General features: G+C 41.0%; 1 long non-coding RNA gene and 1 other non-coding gene across 2 annotated transcripts; both read right to left on the reverse strand.

The window, feature by feature from the left end:
- Window positions 1–1,640: 1,640 nt before the first annotated feature.
- LOC143683808 (uncharacterized) lies at window positions 1,641–20,523 on the reverse strand. Its single transcript, XR_013175667.1, has 3 exons — window positions 19,626–20,523; window positions 13,219–13,592; window positions 1,641–1,779 (listed from the first exon to the last, which is right to left on the reverse strand). It is a non-coding gene; the product is annotated as an uncharacterized LOC143683808 (long non-coding RNA).
- On the reverse strand, window positions 13,174–13,297 carry LOC143685452 (U6atac minor spliceosomal RNA). Its single transcript, XR_013176676.1, has one exon. It is a non-coding gene; the product is annotated as a U6atac minor spliceosomal RNA (small nuclear RNA).
- Window positions 20,524–20,531: the final 8 nt, after the last annotated feature.

Consider the following 20,531-nt stretch of genomic DNA (forward strand, 5'->3'; position numbering starts at 1 on the left):
TCCAGTCCTTAGGCCCCAGACCTGACTTTCCAACTGCTCATAGGGATCTGTCTTTGGAGGGTCCATGGGTATTTAACTCTCCAAATTTGTTTTTGTTCCCTTCATGGTTCCTGTTTCCTAAATGGCCTCACCATTAAGCCAAGGCTTAAGCAAAAAGCCAGAGTTATCTTGAATGGCCCTGTCCTCTATATACCCTGCTCTGTATCTGAGTGGTCACAAATCCTTTTGCTCTTTATTTCAAGTGTCTCTTGACACCATCCCTGTATTTCCAGCATCCTAGTCCAGACCATGTCAACTCACTCAGCTGCTTCTGCAGAATGGAAGCCCTAACTTCCAGTCCTTCACCTCTGCTCAGATTTTTGCTTTATCTGATTAAGAGATCAGATGCAAATGTCAACCATCTGCTATAAAATATTCCATAGCACTGACCATACAAAATCCTGCATATGTTTATCTCTATCGCCTCACTAGAATGGAAATACTTCAAGGTTAGGACACTTTGTCTTATTATTTTATCCCAGTGCCTACTATAGTGCATTACATTTGCATTAAGAAGTGCTTATTAAATGCTTACTAAGTGTCACGGTCAGGTTCATGTATCAACTTGGCCAGGTGATGGTGCCCAGTCATCTGGTTGGACAAGCCCAGGCTTGTTTGTTGCTGTGAGGACATTTCATGGGCTTAAATCATGACCACTTTGGCTGCATCCACAGCTGATTGCATTTCAGCTAAGGGGTGTGCCTTCTGCAGTGAGTGACGATTAATCTAATCATTGGAAGGCTTTTAAGGAGGGTTCGGAAGAGACAGTCTCTCTTCCTGCTTCAGCCAGCCAGCCTCTCCTGTGGAGTTCGTCCAGGTTACCAGCTTGTGGCCTGCTTTGCAGACCCTGGGCTCTGCATCCCCAGAGACACTTTTATAAATTTTATATCTACAGATATCTCTCGTTGATTCCGTTTCTCTAGAGAACCCTAACTAATACAGTAAGTGAATGAATAAAAGCCCAGAATGACCCCGTGCAGGATAGGAAATGTAAAAGAAATAAAATATAGTCCCTGTCCTCAGGGTCTTATACTGTTGTTGGACAGAAAAAGGTAAACAGTTGTTAGGCGCCTAAAAAGAGATACAGACTGCAAATGCTAGAAGAGCTTAGAAAAGAAAGAGGTGAATGTAAGGTGGACTGTTGGTGAAGACCTCATGGACGAGAAGAGACTCAGTGAGGATGTCACAGGCAAGTGAATACGGGAAAGCAGAGCAGAAGGGGTGGGATATGCCGAGAAGGAAACGGCACAGGAAAAAGTACTGAGTTTTTGCCAGACAGAAAGGGGCTGGCCTAGTGGGAAAGGGAAAGTATGTTGGGGAACATTGGGTACTAATCTGGAGAGGTGAGGCAGGGCCAGCAACAGGGGATCTCAGAAGTCAGGGAAAATTCTCGCCTGCCATGCTGGAGACCCGGGTTCGATTCCCGGTGCCTGCCCATGCCCAAAAAAAAAAAAATAAAAGTCAAGGAGAAAGGAGGCTGCCTGGAACAAGAAAGCAATAAATGTTTGAGTACTAGGAAAGTACAAATGCTATTGTGGGTCTTGTGATACACACACATCCATACTTTTAAAAAAATTTTTTTGACATTTTTTATTGTGAGATATAACATAAATACAAAAAAAAGCAAATATCTTCAAAGTACACTGTAATAAGTGGTTATAGAACAGATTCAGAGTCTGGTGTGGGTTATAGTTCCACAATTTCAGGTCTTTCCTTCTAGTTGCTCCAAGATGCTGGAAACTAAAAGAAACATCAATATAATGATTTAGCACTCATACTCGTTGGTTAAATCCTACCTTCTCTGTATAACTCATCTTTCTCCTTTGACCTTTCTCCCACTCTGTAGGGGTATTTGGGCTATGCCCATTCTAACTTTTTCATGTTGGAAGGGGCTTTCAAAAATATGGGGTAGGGAGATGGAACTAACTGATGTTCTGGAGAGGCTGGGCCCTCTGGGTTTCAGGATTTATCTGGTCCAGGGACCCATGTGGAGGTTGTACGTTTCTGGAGAGTAATCTTAGTGGCTGAAACTTTTGTAGAATCTCAGATAGAGCCCTAGGTGTTCATTAGGGTTGACAGGAATGGTTTTGATTGGAGTTTGGCGAACCATGATAAATAGCAATATCTAGCTGAAGCTATAAGAGTAGCCTCCAGAATAGCTTCTCAACTTTATTTGAACTTTCTCACCTACTGATACCTTATTTGTTACACTTCTTTTCCCCCTTTTGGTCAGGAAGGCATTGTCAATCCCATGTTGCCAGGGCCAGGCTCATCCCTGGAAGTCATGTCCCACATTGCCAGGGAGACTTTCACCCCTCATTCCACCCTCTTTTAATCACAGCAATCCTTTGAGATAGATATTATTATCCCCATTTTACAGATGAGGAAATTGAGGCACAGAGCCATTAAACAACTTGCTCAGGTCCCATAGTTATGTGCAAGCCCCTGCACTAAGCACTAAAGTAGTTCCTGGTGTTAAAGATCTCAAACTCCAGCCAAAGAGACAGACAGGCACACAAACGACCACCTCCTAAACAATCACCTGTTAATAAGTGTGCTAGATATTGTAAAATACACAAACACAAGATGGGAGGGTTCTTGGAGGAACAGTAATCCCAAAGCATTACTCTAAAAAGTCTCTATTAATCTCAAAAGCACTGAAATCAGAGGAATGAGGAGGTAATAAGAGGTGATGGGAGAGTTGGTGGTAAGTGTGGAGAGCAGGCAGCATGCAAGACATTTCTAAAGCCAGGATGACAGAGACAGGTTTACTGGGAGGAAAAACAATGCGAAGATGTTAACTTTCTAAGTCTGGAAAATTCCAAGATGGATATTAGTAAGAGGAAGACAAGTTCATTTTAAGGTATATTGAGTTCAAACCTAAGTAGGACAGCCCTGCTCTGGGAGGAGACAGCACGCTGTGATGGATGGAGTATGACTTGGAGATGATGCTCTTGAAATGGTCAGCACCCAGGCTTCAGTGGGACATAAAGGAAGAACTTTAAAATATTTTAATCAGGCTCTGTGCCAGTAGGACGGCCTCTATGTATTTTCTATTATTTTATTTCCCCTCCCTCTCTGCTCGCCTCTTTATTATTATCGATTCTGCTTGCATCATTCTTTCCACGGAAATGAGGTGTGGTTATGAAGTTACAAAACTGATCATAAACATACCAGGACTTATCTATCCACAGCACAGGGGCCAGGCATTGGGCTGCTCATTATTTCCCAGACCTGCTTTTCGTTTAACCCTTGAAGCAAATCACAGCAGCAGGTAATATCCCCTTATGATAGGGAAAAGTAAACTGAGGTCCAGAAAAGTTAAGAAACTCAGTCAGAAAATAACTGGAAACTATTGGACTGTAATCCAGTAGCCTGGACTCTTTGTCTTTTGTTTTTATTTAAGTCTTGACTCTTAGTGATGATTGTGTAACTTTGTAACTTTTACGGGGTGAGCATGGGACTGTGAAAACTTTGTGACTGGAGCTCCCTTTATCTAATATGGGTAGATGACTAAGAAAATAAAGACAAAAATAATAAATGAGGGATAAGGGATATGGGAGGGTTTGGGTGTTTTTAATTTTTTTTTTTGAGTAATGAAGATGTTATAAAATTGATTGTGGTGATGAATGCACAACTATATGATGATAATTTGAGCCACTGATTGTATACTGTGTATAATAATATATGTGACTATATCTCAATAAAATTGAATTAAATAAGAAGAATCATGCTTGAAGTACAGAGAAATACCTAAGACAAATAAAGCATGTATGATAAGTTTCCTATAGTATAATAAAATCAATGGTATGATTTTAAAAAAAAACATGGTTAGGATTATAAAACTAATACATAGTAGAGCTGAGTTTTGAAAACTTATAATTTCACTATTTACCCTGTTGCTTCTAATAAAATCAGAATATAGCTCCCCAGTGGATAGAAAAGTTATCGTTTAAATAATATCATTACTACATAATCCTATCTCATATAGCCATAACTTTAACACTCATTTCATTCACTTACCTTCATTTTCTATATCGCATTATTTAGGAAAATATCTGTTAGATGCCTGATATAAGCACCCAGCCATGAAAATTTGTCATCGATTTTGAATATAGTCTATCATATAGCAAAATAGAATGTTTGAGAAATAGAAATGTCTTTAAATCATCAGACTTGACTCCGAATACAACAACATAATGTGGCTTAAGTATAATAATCCAGCTCAACAGTCAAATAATGTTTTCTTCCCCTTACACATGCTCAATTCAAGGCTACACTTAACCAGCAGGGTCTTAACCTTGTAATCGCAATTGAACATGGACAGTAAGTTTTACTGTTTTCTCCTTTAAATTGTACTTATTCTCTACAATACACATTTATATACAGCAGACTCTTATACTAGCTTAAACTGGGTTGGGAGCCTGCAGACTTGAATTATTCAAAAGAAAAACATTTCCACTTGTCCTGCCAGGCCCCTTGATCAATGCTCACTTAAGCAATGTAATCATCCCCTCATTTTGTAAGGGCTGCTCTCTCTTCAGGTGACTAAGCAGTCTGCACTCTTCCTTCCTTTAATTGAATAATTTTCAGGCTTGTGCATTATCCTTCCGGTTTTTACAAATGCATGCAATTGTTTTCTCTGGTGAATGTGGTAAAGGGCTTTGTGGTCAGTCTTTTCTTTAGCACCTACGTCTCTAGAAGTCTCTAGAAAGGGTTTTCATACACAACCCCTTTTTTCTACTCTTATGTTCCAGACAGGCTGGCTATTCTGCAACGGCCATCGTTTTCTGCTTTTAGTTATGCTTTTCCTTCTTCTTAGATTGACCTCCCTATGCCCTCCACACATCCTTCTGGGTCAGATGTTTTGTTCTCCCACTTTTGGACTTATGTGCCACTTTTCCTAATGTTATCACCCAGCATCATAAACACTGCTGTTTAGTAAGTGTGAACCACAGGCTTCACCTGGAGCCTACAACCCCCCCAGCTCCCCCCCCCCCACCAGCCCCTACAATGCACCTCCCATCCCCTGTGAAATCTGTCCCTCACAGGTCTAGCCGAGGCTCGGGAAATAGAAGGTATTAGGATTATTGATGATGAGAACAAGCCCATATGAGTTCATCTGACCCCAATACCTGGCCCAGTCTCTGGCTTACTCAACATATGGTTACAAACCTAAGTAATGAATAGAACAAGCACCACCCTGCTGTAAGATCCTTGTGAGGCAAGTTGTGCAGCTTGGGGCAGATTGCTGAAACCAGCTCTGCAGAGTGTAGACAGGAAACTTACACGAAGCAAACAGAGGAGCCCAGAAGCGAGGCCCAGAAGTCAGGGGATGCATATGTTACCAGCTCAGGAGGGGCTTGCTGGCAAGCGATTGCAGGAATGGACTGCTCCAGGCACAGGCCAGTATCAGTTTGGCTCGCTGGGTCTAGATGACATGGTCAGGCCAACTCCTCTGGGTCAGAGAGAAACTTGTGACTGTATTATTCCTGATGCTGAAGGGGTTCCTGATTCTTGCAGAGAATTGAGATCTATATTTACAGCAATTCACAGAGACACAGAGGTGAGGCTCCAGCACCCCGGCATTTAGTGGTGACCATCCAGGAAAGTCTGGTAAGAGCTGGCAGAGCCTGGAGTCCAGGATGAAACTCAAAATCTACCATCAAGTTTTTGCTGGTGCTAAGTTTAAAAGGGGGCTGTGTGCTGGGATGTTGAACACAAACTTTGTTAAAAGAAACAAAACAGAGATTCAGTTACTGAACGGGGGTGCAGGAAGGCATAATATCTCAGTCTTGGCAGATGAGTTAGTGGGTGGAATTGAGGGCAGGGTTAGCAGCAAGGCTGAGACCCGAGCTCGGACTCAGATTCCGGGACTTAGGGCAGGAGGGATGGGCTCAGGGCTTAGAATGGGCAGAACTTGCAGGACTCAGGTGTGTCGGTGGGGCCGAGAGCCTGGTAAGTTTTTCCTCTTCTGCAAGCCCTCCCTATGGGCCACCAGGTCCCAGCTCAGCATCTCAGACAGCAGAACTTGCTTTGCTTCCGTGTGAAGGACTTCAAGATGCCAGTTGCGTACAGTGGTAAAGTAGGGCTCTCAAGTCTGTTTGGCCTGACTTAACAAATGTCCAACTCCTTCTGTCCCCCCATTTCACCCCCAGGCAGCGTAGTGCTATGTACCCACTTGGCCTTTTGACCCCCACACAGTTTTCTTGAACCTACCTGAGTCCCAGGTTGAAATTGCTTTTTTATGGCCGCGAGGTAGTTGATTCATTTCTTGATGGTGGAATCAGAACTCTTGTCACATTAGGTCCCAGAACTTAGGGTCCCCACATTCTTGCAATAAGACTAGTCCTTTTCCTTTAAAACCAACCAAACCAAACCAACTAGATAACAACACTAATATTAATATCTTCCCATCACTTGGTTCTTCAGTGAGATCACACGACTTTCACGGCTTGGGATACCAAATTGTCCAGCTCCTATTGATCTTTGGCCTGTTGATGGCGCTGTGGGTTTTACATCCTAAGTTGAGTGGGGTTTTTCATTGTTGTTGTTGATGTTATTCCTAATGCAACAATAGACACGGATCATGGACCATCTAGTTCAGCTTCTCGTCTGATGACTTTCCTCTACAATACTCCCACCAAGTGGTCATCTGGAAGGTACTAGAACACCTTGCGTGCCTGAAGCCGCATCGCCTGTAGAGGCAGTCTGTTTATTCTTTTGACATCACCTGTTGGAAATAACTGTACTGGACCTAGATGTACCTCTCCTAGTTTCTCTCCATGGAGTCCAGCTCCTCTCCTCAGGGCTGTGTGAGACAAATGCAAACCTCTTATCCACAGCCCCTTTCATAAATCTGAATACAATACAACTTTCTGGAGTCTGTCTGCTCTGTTTCTTTGGATAAATGTTCCCAGGGCCTTCAGCTGTTGCTTGTTGGGTAGATGTTCTCACCAACATCATTTTCTCCTGCTCTTCTAGATGTAGTCAAGATGATGCATGGTGCCAAGAACGAGAAAAACTTCATGTGTGCTCTGGCCAGCCTAGAACAGACTGGGGCAGTCACAGCCCCTGTGTCCTGGACATTACACCTCTCATGATGCACCCTCAGACTATATCAGCCTTTTTGGCTGCCACAACACACTGCTGACTCATGTTGACCTTATGGACACCCCCAAATACCACTCCCCTAAATGTTTCATGCATTGCTGCTAAGCCCACTGAGGGCCTCTGCAATTGTTTTAGGGAGAAAAGGTGGTAAAGAGGAAGGCTTATTCATCACCTTGATACTTCACAAAACGTGAAGCCCAGAAATTCAGCCTGGTATTTTGCACTCAAGATGCTTCACAAGCCCATGCTTGGTTTGCTAGTCCAAACAATTAGACAAACTACCGTGAGTCATGGATTAGATTTCAGCTTGGGTTAGTCAGCTTTGCTATTTCTCATGGTTTCAGGCTGTAGTCTTCCTCAGAATTAGCCATCTTTCAAATGTATGCTATTTATCACCAAAAGAACTGGTAGAAAGAGTATAAATGATTCAGTACAAAGCCATTACACCACTGGAAAAACACCCAAAGATAAGTGTCCAGTACATCAACGATGGTATATTTATGATTTCTTATGGAAGAATTATATGCAAATATTTTTCCTTGATTAAAAATAATATCTTATAGTTCACCCTAATACCAAAGCCAGATAAAGATATCACAAGAAAAAAAAGTAAAGACCAACATCTTTATGCATATAAAAGCAAAAATCCTCAACAAAACATTAGCAGACCGAATCCAAAAGCACATGAAAAGGATAATACATCACAATAAAGTGGGATTTACCCCAGGAATGCAAGGGTGGTTCAGCATAAGAAAACCAGTCAATGTGGTACACCACATTAATAGAATGAAAGGTCAAAAACACACAATCATCTTGATTGACACAGAAAAGGCGTTTGACAAAAGTCAGCAACCTTTCCTGATAAAACTTAGGACACTAGGAATAGAAGGGCATATATATATATATAAGCCATAGATAATACCCTGCTCAAGGGTGAAAGACTGAAAGCTTTCTCCTAAGATCAAGAATGAGACAAGGATGCCCGCTGTCACTATTACTATTCACCATTGTACCAGAAGTTCTAGCCAAGAGCAATTAGGCATGAAAAAGAAATGAAAGTCATCAAATCGGAAAAGAAGAAGTAAAATGATACCTATTCACAGGTGACAGGATCCCATATATACAAAATCCTAAAGAATCCATAAGGAAACTACTAGAGCTAATAAATGAATTCAGCAAAGTGGCACAGTACAGGATTAATACACAAAAGTCAGTGGTGTTTGTATATACCAACAAGAAACAATTTGAAGAAGAAATCAAGAAAGCAATTCTATTTACAACAGCAACTGAAAGAGAATAAAATATCTAGCAATACAATTAACCAAAGGTGTAAGGGGCATTGTATACAGAAAATTGCATATCACTATTGAAAGAAATTAAAGAAGACCTAAATAAATGGAAAGATATTCTGTTCTCATGGATTGGAAGTCTTAATATTACCATCCAAAGCAATTTACAGATTTAACACAATCCCAATCAAAATTCTAATATCCTTCTCCATAGAAAAGGAAAAACTAATACTCAAATTCATATGAAGGAGCAAAGGACCTAAACTGTCAAAACCATTTTGAAAAAGAACAAAGTTGTAGGATTCACACTTATTACAAAGCTATAGTAATCAAAACAGCTTGGCATTGACACAAGGACAGACATATAGATCCATGGAAGAGAACTGAGAGTGCAAAAATAAACCCACATATCTATGGCCAAATTTTTTTTATTAGAGAAGTTTTATATTTACAGAAAAATCATGCAGAAAAAAACAAAGTTCCCATATACCACCCTCCCCCCGTTATTAACATCTCACGCCAACTGATTTTTTACAATGGTGCCAAGACAATGGGGAAAGAATAGTCTCTTCTACAGATGGCACTGGGAAAACTGGACATCCCACATGATAAAAAATGAAAGTAACACTTATCTCACATCGTATACAAAAATTAACTCAAAATGCATCAACACTTAAATATAAGTCCTAAAAGTACAAAACTCTTAGACGAAAACATGGGAAGTATCTTTGGGACCTTTTATTAGACAATGGATTCTTAGACTTTACACCAAAAATACAAGCAAAAAAAAAAACAAAATAAATAAGTTGGACTTCATCAAAATTTAAATATTTTGTGCACTAAAGGATAGTATCAGTAAAGTGGAAAAAAAATAAAGTGAAAGACAACCAACAGAACAGGAAGAAACATATGTCTAATAAGGATTTAATGTCCAGAATATATAAAGAAATTCTGCAACTCAAAAAAAAAAGACAAACACCCAAAGGACAGGCAAAGGAGTTGAATAGACATTCTTCAAAGAACATATACAAATGACTAATAAGCACATGAAAAGATTCTCAGCATCATTAGCCATGAGGCAAATGCAAATTAAAACCACCTCACATCCACTGGAATGGCTATTATTTTTAAAATGGAAAATAAGTGCTGACGGGGATACAGAGAAATAGGAACCTTCATACATTGTTTGTGGGAATGTAAAATGTTGCAGTTGTTGTGGAAAAGTTTGGCGGTTCTGCAAAATATTTAACAAAGAACTACCGAATGACCCACTTCTAGGTACATATACTACAGAATTGAAAGCAGGGACTTGAACAAATATTTGCACGCTCATGTTCATTGCAGCATTATTCATAATAGCCAAAAAGCGGAAGCAATCCTAATATCCATCAGCAGAAGAATGGATAAACAAAATGTGGTATACATATATTATTCAGCCACAAAAATGAATAAAGTCCTGATGTATGCTACGACACGGATGAACCTTGAAGATATCATGTTGAGTGAAATGTCAGACACAAACAGAAAGATGCTGTATGATTCCACTTATATGAAATAGCTGGAATATTCTAATTCATAAAGTGAGAAAATAAAGTACAGGTTACCAGGAGCAGGGGTGGGGTAATGGGGAATTAGTGCATAATGGATGCAGGGTTTTGGTTCAGGGTAATGGAAAAATTCTGGTAATGGATGGTAATCGATTGTGAATGTGCTTAATCCCATGGAATGGTAGACTTAGGAGTGGCTGAGATGTTGTATACGTTTCTACAATTTGAAAAAAAGAGAGAGAGACTAAAGAGACAATGGCAATTAAATATAGCACATGTTCCTGGAGCAGCTCTAATAATGGTGGACAAAAAGACCAAAGGACATTACCGGGACATATTTAAAAATTGGAATATAAACTCTAAGTTTAGATTTCTTGAGCCTATACTCAAGGAGTTATTTAAGTGAATATCCTTGTTCTTAGGAAATGTACTTGGAACCATTGAGTGTTAGGGGAGCATGATCTATAAACCTACTCCCAGGGGGTTAGAAAATAGATAGACACACAGATGGATGACAGGAGATAGACAGATGACGGATGAATGAAGAAATGGGTAGGTGGGTAGATAGAACGATACAGCCAATGTGGCAAAATGTTAAAAGTTGGTGGATCTAGGTATGGGGGGAGGGGGAGGGAAGGCATATGTTGGAGTGCTCTATGTGGGTTTTGTATTATTTTTGCAACTTTCCTGTAAGTTTAAAGTTATTTCAAAATAAAAAGTTTCAAATATATCTTATAGGACTAACACTATGGATTTTCAAAAGGATTTTCAATTTTAGCTCTCTTGCTTCTTCCAAATCAAAGAACATGAGTGGGTATTATTATTTTCTGTTATAGATGAAGAGACTGAGGCCTGAAAAGGCAGTGGCTTGCCTATGGTTGTACAGATAAAAGGAGTAGGACCAGGGCTGACCCCAAGTCCTTGAACTTCCAGTCCAGTCCAGTCCCCACTGAACCCATGGCATTCCAACACAAGTGGCTCTAAGTGGCTAACATCTCAGGTGTTCTCCTATAGGTGTTATACAACATGTGTTCTACTGCCCATGTCACACAGGTACAGAGGATCTCACTGAGTGTAGGTGCCCCTACACTTAAGACATGCCAAACTCCAGCAATCATAACATGATAGAATTTAAGAGATATTAGTCCAATGCACTTATCTTTAGAGTTTAGGAAAAGAAAGCAAGTAATTTGCCTTAAGATGCAGTTATGTAATAGCTATTTTTACATGGCCAGCCCAGTGTTCTTTCTGTTATACTGTATTCTTTCTCAAAATACAACTGGTAGGTAGCTGACTGCCACCTAAAACAAGGAAATTTTTGAAAGCCCATTCTGATACCTATTCTCCTTAACTGGGAAATGTTATGGCTAAAGATCCCACTAAACTCCTAATCCAAGGGAATATGGGCTGGGAGGCTAATCAGAGGGATGAACCATGAGCTAATGAACCAGCAGCCTCCCAGGACACAGAGCTGTGCTGCATAAAGCAGCTCCCCGGGCTGGACCCACCCCCACTCCCAATTTGTCTCACTGGTCTCATTTCACTCTTCCAACTTTTGGTCAAGAAGTCTTTCTCAATCCCAAGATGCTGGGTCCTGGCTCATCCCGGTAGTCATGGACTTGACTGAGCCACTCAAGGACTTGGTCTACTAATGTCCTAGATGATCCAGCCAACAGTCTTGCTCAAAGGAGAGGGTTATAAATTGCCACAGCCAAAGGGGTCTTGAAGGCGGCTGAGTTAACATGTGTCAATAGGACCTGATAAGTTTATAAATACTGACGCAGCATTCTACTTGGTTTAACAGTCACTTATTAAGCACTTAATGTATAAGACATTGTAGATTCAAATACAGGCCATCCCTCTAATCTCAAGAAACTTAACAGATCCAATATTACCTGTACAGAATGCTATGGGAACACAGAAGTAGGAACATAAGCAAGCCTGAAGGAGCCAGGAAAGGTTTTATTGAAGAGGAAGACAGCTGAATTGAATCTTCTTAAAAATATATTTTTATTGAGGTATCTTCATGTACATACAGTCCATCTAAAGCAGACAATCAGTGGCTCACAATATCATCACATAGTTGTGAATTCATCACCATGACCATTTTTAGAACATTTGCATCACTCCAGAAAAATAAAAAGTAAAACCAAAACACCCATACATCCCATACCACTCACCCCTGCCTCTCACTGACCACTAGTATTGCAATCTATCCAATTTTTTTACCCCTTGTCCCGCCCTCCTATTATTTATTTATTTTTTTGTCCCTTTTTTTTTTTTTTAACTCATCTTTCCATACCCTGGATAAAGGGAGTGTTGGCCACAAGGTTTTCACAATCACATGTTCACATTGTAAAAGTGATATCATTATGCAACCATCTTCAAGAATCAGGGCTACTGGACAACTCAGTAGGCGAACTCACCGCCCTCCTCCACCCACCCCACTATGTAGGACATGGCTACCAGGGATGAGCCAGGACCCAGCATCTTGGGACTGAGAAAACCTTCTTGACCAAAAGGGGAAGGAGAGAAATGAGACAAAATAAAGTGTCAGTGGCTGAGAGATTTTAAAGAGTCGAGAAGTTATCCTGGAGGTTATTCTTATGCGTCATATAGATATCACTTTTTAAGTTATGGTGTATTGGAGTGGCTGGAAGGAAGTACCTGAAACTGTTGAACTGTAAAAACCCATACGTATGGGTTTTTTCTTTTCATTTCTTTTTCGGGAGTGATGTAAATATTCTAAAAATGATATACAATGACATGATGATAAAAAAAATGAATGAGGTGATGAGTTATGTGATGATACTGTGAGCCTTTAATTGTATACCGTGAGAATATATCTCAATAAAATTGCATTAAAAAATAATCAAGGCTACTGGAAGACAGTTCAACAGTTTCAGGTACTTCCCTCCAGCCACTCCAATACACCATAAACTAAAAAGGGATATCTACAGAATGCATAAGAATAACCTCCAGGATAACCTCTCAACTCCGAAATCTCTCAGCCTCTGAGACTTTATTTTGTCTCCTTTCTCCCGTCCCCCTTTTGGTCAAGAAGCCTTTCTCAATCAAAACATGATGATTAGAGCAGCGCGAAGCTAGCTCAGTGGTAGAATTCTCACCTGCCATGCGGCATACCTGGATTTGATTCCCGGTTCTTGCACTTCCCAAAAAACAAAACCAAACGATGGTTAGAGGCCACAAAATAGGTGGCAACACCTTACCCTGGGCATGCTGTGTGGGCCTGAGGCCTCTTCCGTCCTTGTCGAGGGGAGTGCTGACTTCTCTCCTTTCACAGCACACTGAAGTGAATCTTAAGGATTGAGCAGGAATTCTCTAGGTGAAGAAGGAGCTGGCCTGAGCAGACAGAGAGGCATGAAATGGCATGGAGAGTTCACGTAACCAGTGGTTTGATAATGCTGGAGCCCAAGGTGTGAGGTGGAGAAGAGATATGGTAGGAGAAGACGTCAGACCAGAGGACCTCATGCCACGCCACCCGGACTCTGGCATAAACCGGGGTGGGGGTGCCACTGAAGAAGTTGGGAGGCAGAGAGGTTGACTGTGAGGTGCTTGGAGTAATCCAGGAGATGATGAGAGCCTGTACAAGTACAGTAGCAACAGGAAAGCATAAAATACAGAGAGAGACCATATTCGGGAAAACATTAGGCTGTCGAATGGTTTTATCTGAGAAGTGGGGTCTCCTGATGTAAATATTTCTCTCAGTGCCTCCCTTAATGCCTGACAATTCCACTGAGAAGTTCTGTAGGACCCTTTGAGTGTCCCCTTCTAAAATGCAGTTCATCCTAGCATATTAGGGTGGTCTGAGAAAGCTTACTGGGGGCAAAGAAGGCCTTGCAGGGTTAGGCAAGACTAGTCAGGAGGGGAGAAGCAAGGGGCCTGAAGCAAAAAAAAAAGTTCAGACATTTAAAAAGGAGACAAAGAAACTTCCCATGCCACTGGCCTTGCTCTCGGTGGTATAAAATCCATTTTCAGGCAGCTTGGCTGCTCTATTCTAAAACCCTTTCATGTGAGACACTTAAGTCCATGTAAGGATAAAAATATCAGTTAAATAAACCCTAGCAAAGAAGGAAGAACTGTGACTTGTGACTTAAGGGGGGACAAGATAACCGAGAAATTGGGCTTTATAAAGGTTGCTAGGAAATTGGGTCACCTCGGATCCTTTTCCTCTTGACTATGTAAGTAAAATATTGGCATCTACAGTTCCATTTCCAGTATGTCATGTTTAACTTGGAAATCTGGCAAATACCCTTGCTCTGTATCTCACTGTATTACTACGAGGATTGAATGGGACAAAAAGATGCTGAGGGCAGAAACAGCCCTTGTGGCTCCCGGGGGAAAAGGGAGCACTATCAGTGCTCTTAGAAAGAATGCTCATAGGGCTCACATCAAACGTCAGCCCTTCAGATGCTGAGGAGCAGAGCCCACGGGTACTTAAACACCTTCCTAAGGATTAAAATTAATGCACACTGTGAATTCAAAAGTAATATCTAAACAAAGACACTAATACATTTTATATATATATATACTATAGCATACATACAAAGCAAAGGGGAAAAAAAACAATAGTTTTCAGAGCACTGTTCAACAAATAGTTACAGGACAGATTCCAGAGTTTGTCATGGGCTACCATACAATCCTCTCAGATTTTTCCTTCTAGCTGCTCCAAAATATAGGAGGCTAGAAGGAATATATATATATATTATTAAATATATATTTAATAATATATATATTATTAAAAATATTAACACTTTTTTGTTGTGAAAAATAACACATATACAAAAAAGCAATACATTTCAATGTACATTATGCTGAGTGAGATTATCCAGAAACAAAAGGACAAATACTGTATGGTCTCACTGATATGAACTAAAATGAATGAATGAACTTGGAGAATTTCAATTAAGAACAGAGACCTTCAGGAGATAGAAATAGGGTAGATATTGGGTAATTGGAGCTGAAGGGATACAGATTGTGCAACAGGGCTGACTGTAAAAATCCACAAATGGATAACACAATACTATCCGATTGTAGTACAATAATGTAGGTACACTGAATGAAGCTGAATGAGAATGGTAGAGGGAGGAAGGCTGGGGGCACATATGAAACCTAAAGTAAAGATAGACGATTGAACACTGAGAAGGTATAATCTAGGAATGTCTAGAGAGTACAATGATAGTGACTAAATGTACAAATTAAAAAATGTTTTTGCATGAGGAAAAACAAAGGAATGTCAATAATGCAGAGTGTTGAAAACAGATGGTCATTCATATTTTAAAACTTCAACTTCTGTGTGAGACTAAAGCAAAAAATGTTTATTTGGTACAAAATTTATGTTTTGACTAGTGCATTTCCTAATTTAACTTATATGGACAGTTTAATTGAACACCATAAGTCCATGGAATCTTGAATAGGCCATGAGATTTTGTAGGTTTGATCAGTGTGATGCCTTGATAATAAATCCCAGAATGATTTGAACAGTGAACAAAGAAGTATTTGCAAAATCCCCTTGGGGGAATGGTGAGAAAGAGGGAAAACTTCCCCATTCAGATAATTTCTGATAGCTTTGCAAGCAGTGGGGACAAAAAAATCCATAGGCTGACCCCTCAATCCTGGGGTTTGTTCATATGAAATTTATCCCTCCAAAGGATAGGCTAAGCCTACTTAAAATTAGCCCTAAGAGTCACACCCAGAGAACCTCTTCCGTTGCTCAGAGGTGGCCTCTCTCCAGCCAACACAACAAGCAAATTTACCGCCCTGCCTATGTGGGACATGACTCCCAGGGGTGTGGACCTTCCTGGCAACATGGGACAGAAATCCTAGAGAGCTGGGACTCAGCACCAAGGGATTGAGAAAACCGTCTTGACTGAAAGGGGGAAATGAGACAAAATAAAGTATCAGTGGCTGAGAGATTTCAGAGTCGAGAGGTTATCCTGGAGGTTATTCTTACGCATTATATAGATAACCCCTGTTTAGTTTAAGGTGTATTACAGTGGCTAGAGTGAAGTGCCTGGAACCATAGAGCTGTGTTCCAGTAGCCATGTTTCTTGAAGATGATTGTATAATGATATAGCTTTCACAATGTGACCGTGTGATTGTGAAAACCTTGTGTCTGATGCTCCTTTTATCTAAGGTATGGACAGACGAGTGGAAAATACAGATAAAAAATAAATAACAGGGGGAACAAATGTTATAATAAATTGAGTAGACTGAAATACTAGTGATCACTGAAAGGGAGTGGTAAGGGGTATAGAAAAAAATAGGGGGAACAAAGGTTAAAAATAGAGTAGATGGAAATACTAGTGGTCCATGAGAAGGAGAAGTAAGGGGTATGGTATGTGTGAGTTTTGAGAAGTAAGGGGTATGGTATGTGTGAGTTTTTTCTTTTTATTTCTTTTTCTGGAGTGATGCAAATGTTCTAATGATTTGGTGATGAATATATAACTATGTGATATTGTGAGCCATTAATTGTATACCAAGTATGGAATGTTCATGTTAAGAATGTTCGTGTTTGTATGTTGCTTTGTCAATAAAAATATTTTTAAAACATTTTCAATGCACAGGGCAACAATTAGTTGCAGAACATATTTCAGGGTTCAGTATGAGCTGCAATTCGACAATTTTAGGGTTTTACTTCTAGTTGCTCTAAGATACTGGAGACTAAAAGAGATATCTACATAACGATTCAGCATTCACATTCGGTTTGTTAAACCCTTCTCTGTTTAACTCCACCATCACCTTTGATCTTTCTCCCGCTCTTAAGGGGTGTTTGATACTAATACCTTTTTAACAAATGAACTTCTATAAAACCAGCCTTGACAATGAAACTCTTTTATCAAATAAACATGCGTGATGGTTGGGTTCAGGGATCAACTTTGTCAGGTGACGGTGCCCTGCTGTCTGGACAGGGAAGCACTGGCTTGTCACTACAAGGATATTTTGTGGCTGGCTAATAAACTAGAAAGCTGGCTTATTGAATCATCAGTCAGCTGATATCATCTGTGACTGATTACATCTATGATCATCTAAGGCTGTGTCTTCCACAACGAAAGAATTCAACCCGTTGAAGAGTTTTAAAGGGGAAGAAAGAATTTTCACTTTTTCAGCCAGCCAGCCTGTACAGGAACTTCATCGGAATTGCCAGTCTCGTGGCCTGCTAAATGGATTTTGGAATCTTGCACTCCCATGGTTGCATGAGACATTTTTATAAATCTCTTATTTACAGATATCTCCTGTTGGTTTGGTTTCTCTAGAAAACCCTAACAAATACAGCATGTAAACAGAGGAATTTTTATATGGCTAGCTTATTAAAATCCTATTTTATTAGAATTAGGAAAAGATTTAGATTATTTATAAAACACTATCTTCCCAGGCCCCCATTTTACAATAGGAAAACTGAGGTAATAGTAGAACCCAGAAAAAAATTCAGATTTCCTCACTTCTGGCATAATGTTCTTTTTAAAATAAAATAATTTTAATAAAACATTTCAAACATCAAAAAAAGTATGGGTAATATCATGAAATTGTTGCACTGTGTTGCAGTAGCCTTGATTCTTGAAGACAACTGTATAATGATATAGCTTTTACAATGTGACTGTGTGATGAAAACCTTGGGTTAGATGCTCCTTTTATCCAGGATATGGACAAAGGAGTAAAAAAAATAAGGATAAAAAATAAATAAATAATAGGGAACAATAAAGGGTAAAAAAATTGGGTAGATTGAAACACTGGTGTTCAATGAGAGGGAGGGGCAACGGGTATAGGATGCACGAGTTTCTCCTTTTTTCTTTTTCTTTCTTTTTCTAGAGTGATGCAAATGTTCTAAAAATGATCATTGTGATGAATACACAACTATATGATATTGATAAGCCATTGATTGTACACCATGTATGGACCATGTGTGAAGATTTCTCCACAAAGATATTTTTAAAAGTTAAAAAAAAGCTTAGGTAATAACAAACATTCAGATTTTAAGATGTTAAATATCGTCATATGCGTCAGACCTTTTGAAAAAAGAATTAAAGCATTATATATCATGGTGACGGTAGTACAACTGTGTGAATGTAGTTAACAACATTGAATCACATATTTGAATGTGGTTAAAAGGCAAATTTTAGGTTGTATATGTTATTAAGTTCATAGGGTTGTAGAACTGCTTACAAAAAGTGAACTCAAGTCAACTATGGACTATAGTTAATTGTATAAGCATAATAACATTGTTTCATTAATTGTAACAAAGGTCCCACACTGATGCAAAGTGTTAATGATGGAAAATTGTACGTGAGACATTTATGGGAACTCTGTATTTTCTGCATGATTTTTCTGTAAACCCATGCCATCTCTAATTAAAAAAAAAAACAGCAGCTGGTCCCTGTAACTATAACCCATCTCCCACCTCATTCTGAGGGTAAACACTACATAGTCATGTATTTCATCCTTCCTGTCTATTTTATACATACTTCCAAAATGGTTCTATATTCTTAAATCATACCATGTCATCACATAGAGAACTGACCTTCAAAACGATTGAGAGTATAGTATGCTTTCATACAGTTTTAGCTCTCAAGGTTTTAGTGGGTGCTCCAGAAAGAAACAAGGGCAGAGTTTAAAGATTTTTTTAATGATCACCACAGAAGGCTCTAGTGAAGAGTTCTGTGATTATTCGGAGGGAAAAATCTATCAGGCAAATATAAAAATTTGAATACAACTTTCTTCTGTCCTCAATTTAGTGTTTCCTATTTGTGAAACACTGAATTTATAGCCACCTGGTATGAACGACCTGTCACAGAATGAGAGGGAAAGATGGATTAAGCAATTTTACTAGTAATAATACTTTCTATTCCTGCTTCAAGGTCTAGCTCAAATGTCTCCACCTTAATGAATCTGTCCTTGATCCCCATCAGAATAAATTCCTTCAACAATTACTTACTGAGTGCCAAAGCCCTGGGGCTACAAAATTAGATGAGCCCAAAGCTCAAAAATAATTACACAACAGAGTTGATAAATGCTCTAACAGAGGTATTGGTAAAGGACTGGGGGAGCCTAACTTTTCCTGGGGCAGCTGGCAAAGACGTGACAGAGGAAGTGATGCCTGAGCTGCCTCTTGGAGGATGAGCTGGAATTGACAAAAGCCATCCCAGGTAGGAAGACATTGAATAAGAGGGTACAGTGGGCGGCAAGATCTTTGTTTCAGAAAGACAGCCAAGGATAGACATCGGAGGTTTAGAGACAAATCAAAAAGACTGGCGGCAATCCAAGCAAAAGATGACATGATTGCAGGGCATGAGGTGGGAGGGGGGAAGGATTTGAGCAAAATTCAGGAGACAAATTTAGCATAACTTGAGGCCTGATTAAATGGGGGGAAAGAAAGAACATGAAGGAGCTCAGAATGACTCCCAGAAGCTTGGCGGATGAGTGGGCAGCGAGGCCCTTAAGCGAAATAGGGGATACACACAGAACAGGCCTGAGAAAAAGGGCCCTGGGGGACGGCTCAAGTTCAGTTCCAGACATTCTGAGTTTGCACGTGGCCTCATCCACGAAGCCTGCCGTGATTTCCCTTTCTAGGTCAGTCATGACCCCCTGCCTCCAGGCTCCCACAGCACAACACCTATACCTCTTTCATAGCAAACTACTGAATTCGGTTGTACTGCCAGGTATGCTTAAGTTCCTCTCCACCACGGAGGACTGGTACCAGATCTTGTCACCCTGTTTCCCTGTTGCGGTGCCTCCTCTACAAAAAGCCCTCAGTGAGACGGTGCGCTTGAAAAGGCAGCTCCAGGAGTGACCGGTTACCAAAACCTGTGAGGAGAGAGGACTCTATAAACCATCTCAAAAGCTGGGCCGCAGGCGCCGACTCCCCTGGGAGCGATCGATGCCAACCAGCTCCCTTTGTGCTCATGTCTTGGCACTTTCAAGTCAGGGGCCCAGGGAAGAAATGGCTCGCAGAGGTGATCTGGGTCCTGCAACCCCGAGCCCTCAAATCTAGGCCCCCACGGTCCCTGCCCCCTAGTCAGAGATCCCTGACCCTGGAGCCTTCCCCGTGGGCTCCCAGACCTGCAATGGGGGGCGCCTGTCCTAGTTCTCTGGGGGGCTGGAATGAGGCCCCTTCCTTTGGGTGGGGGATGGGAAGTGGGGGCGGGGAGGCATCCTCAGGGTCAGGGAAACAGGAAAAGCGGGACCTCAATCCTCCCATTCGGGCGACGGTCTAAGGGCGCCCCCCGCCCCCTGAGAGCGCCCAGGCTGGGCCCACCCGCTGCAGCTGCCTGAAGGGCGGGGCCTCAGGGTCGCGGGGGGCCCGTCGCCGTGGAGACGCTGAATGGCGCCCTGTTGCCGTCGCTCGGCCTCCAGCCTGGCGCCATATTATCGTCGCTCAGTCTCCCGCCGAGCCGCCGTCCGTGCTTCCGGGCCTGGGCCCCTCTGTGGCGACAGAGCCTCAGACACAGCGGGCTCCGGAAGACAGGGCCGCGGGGCCCGGCCCTCCTCGTGGGGAGCGGGCCCCTGAGTGTCCCCGACGGCCGCG

Source organism: Tamandua tetradactyla, chromosome 5 (genome assembly GCF_023851605.1).
Source record: "Tamandua tetradactyla isolate mTamTet1 chromosome 5, mTamTet1.pri, whole genome shotgun sequence".
Taxonomy (NCBI): domain Eukaryota; kingdom Metazoa; phylum Chordata; class Mammalia; order Pilosa; family Myrmecophagidae; genus Tamandua; species Tamandua tetradactyla.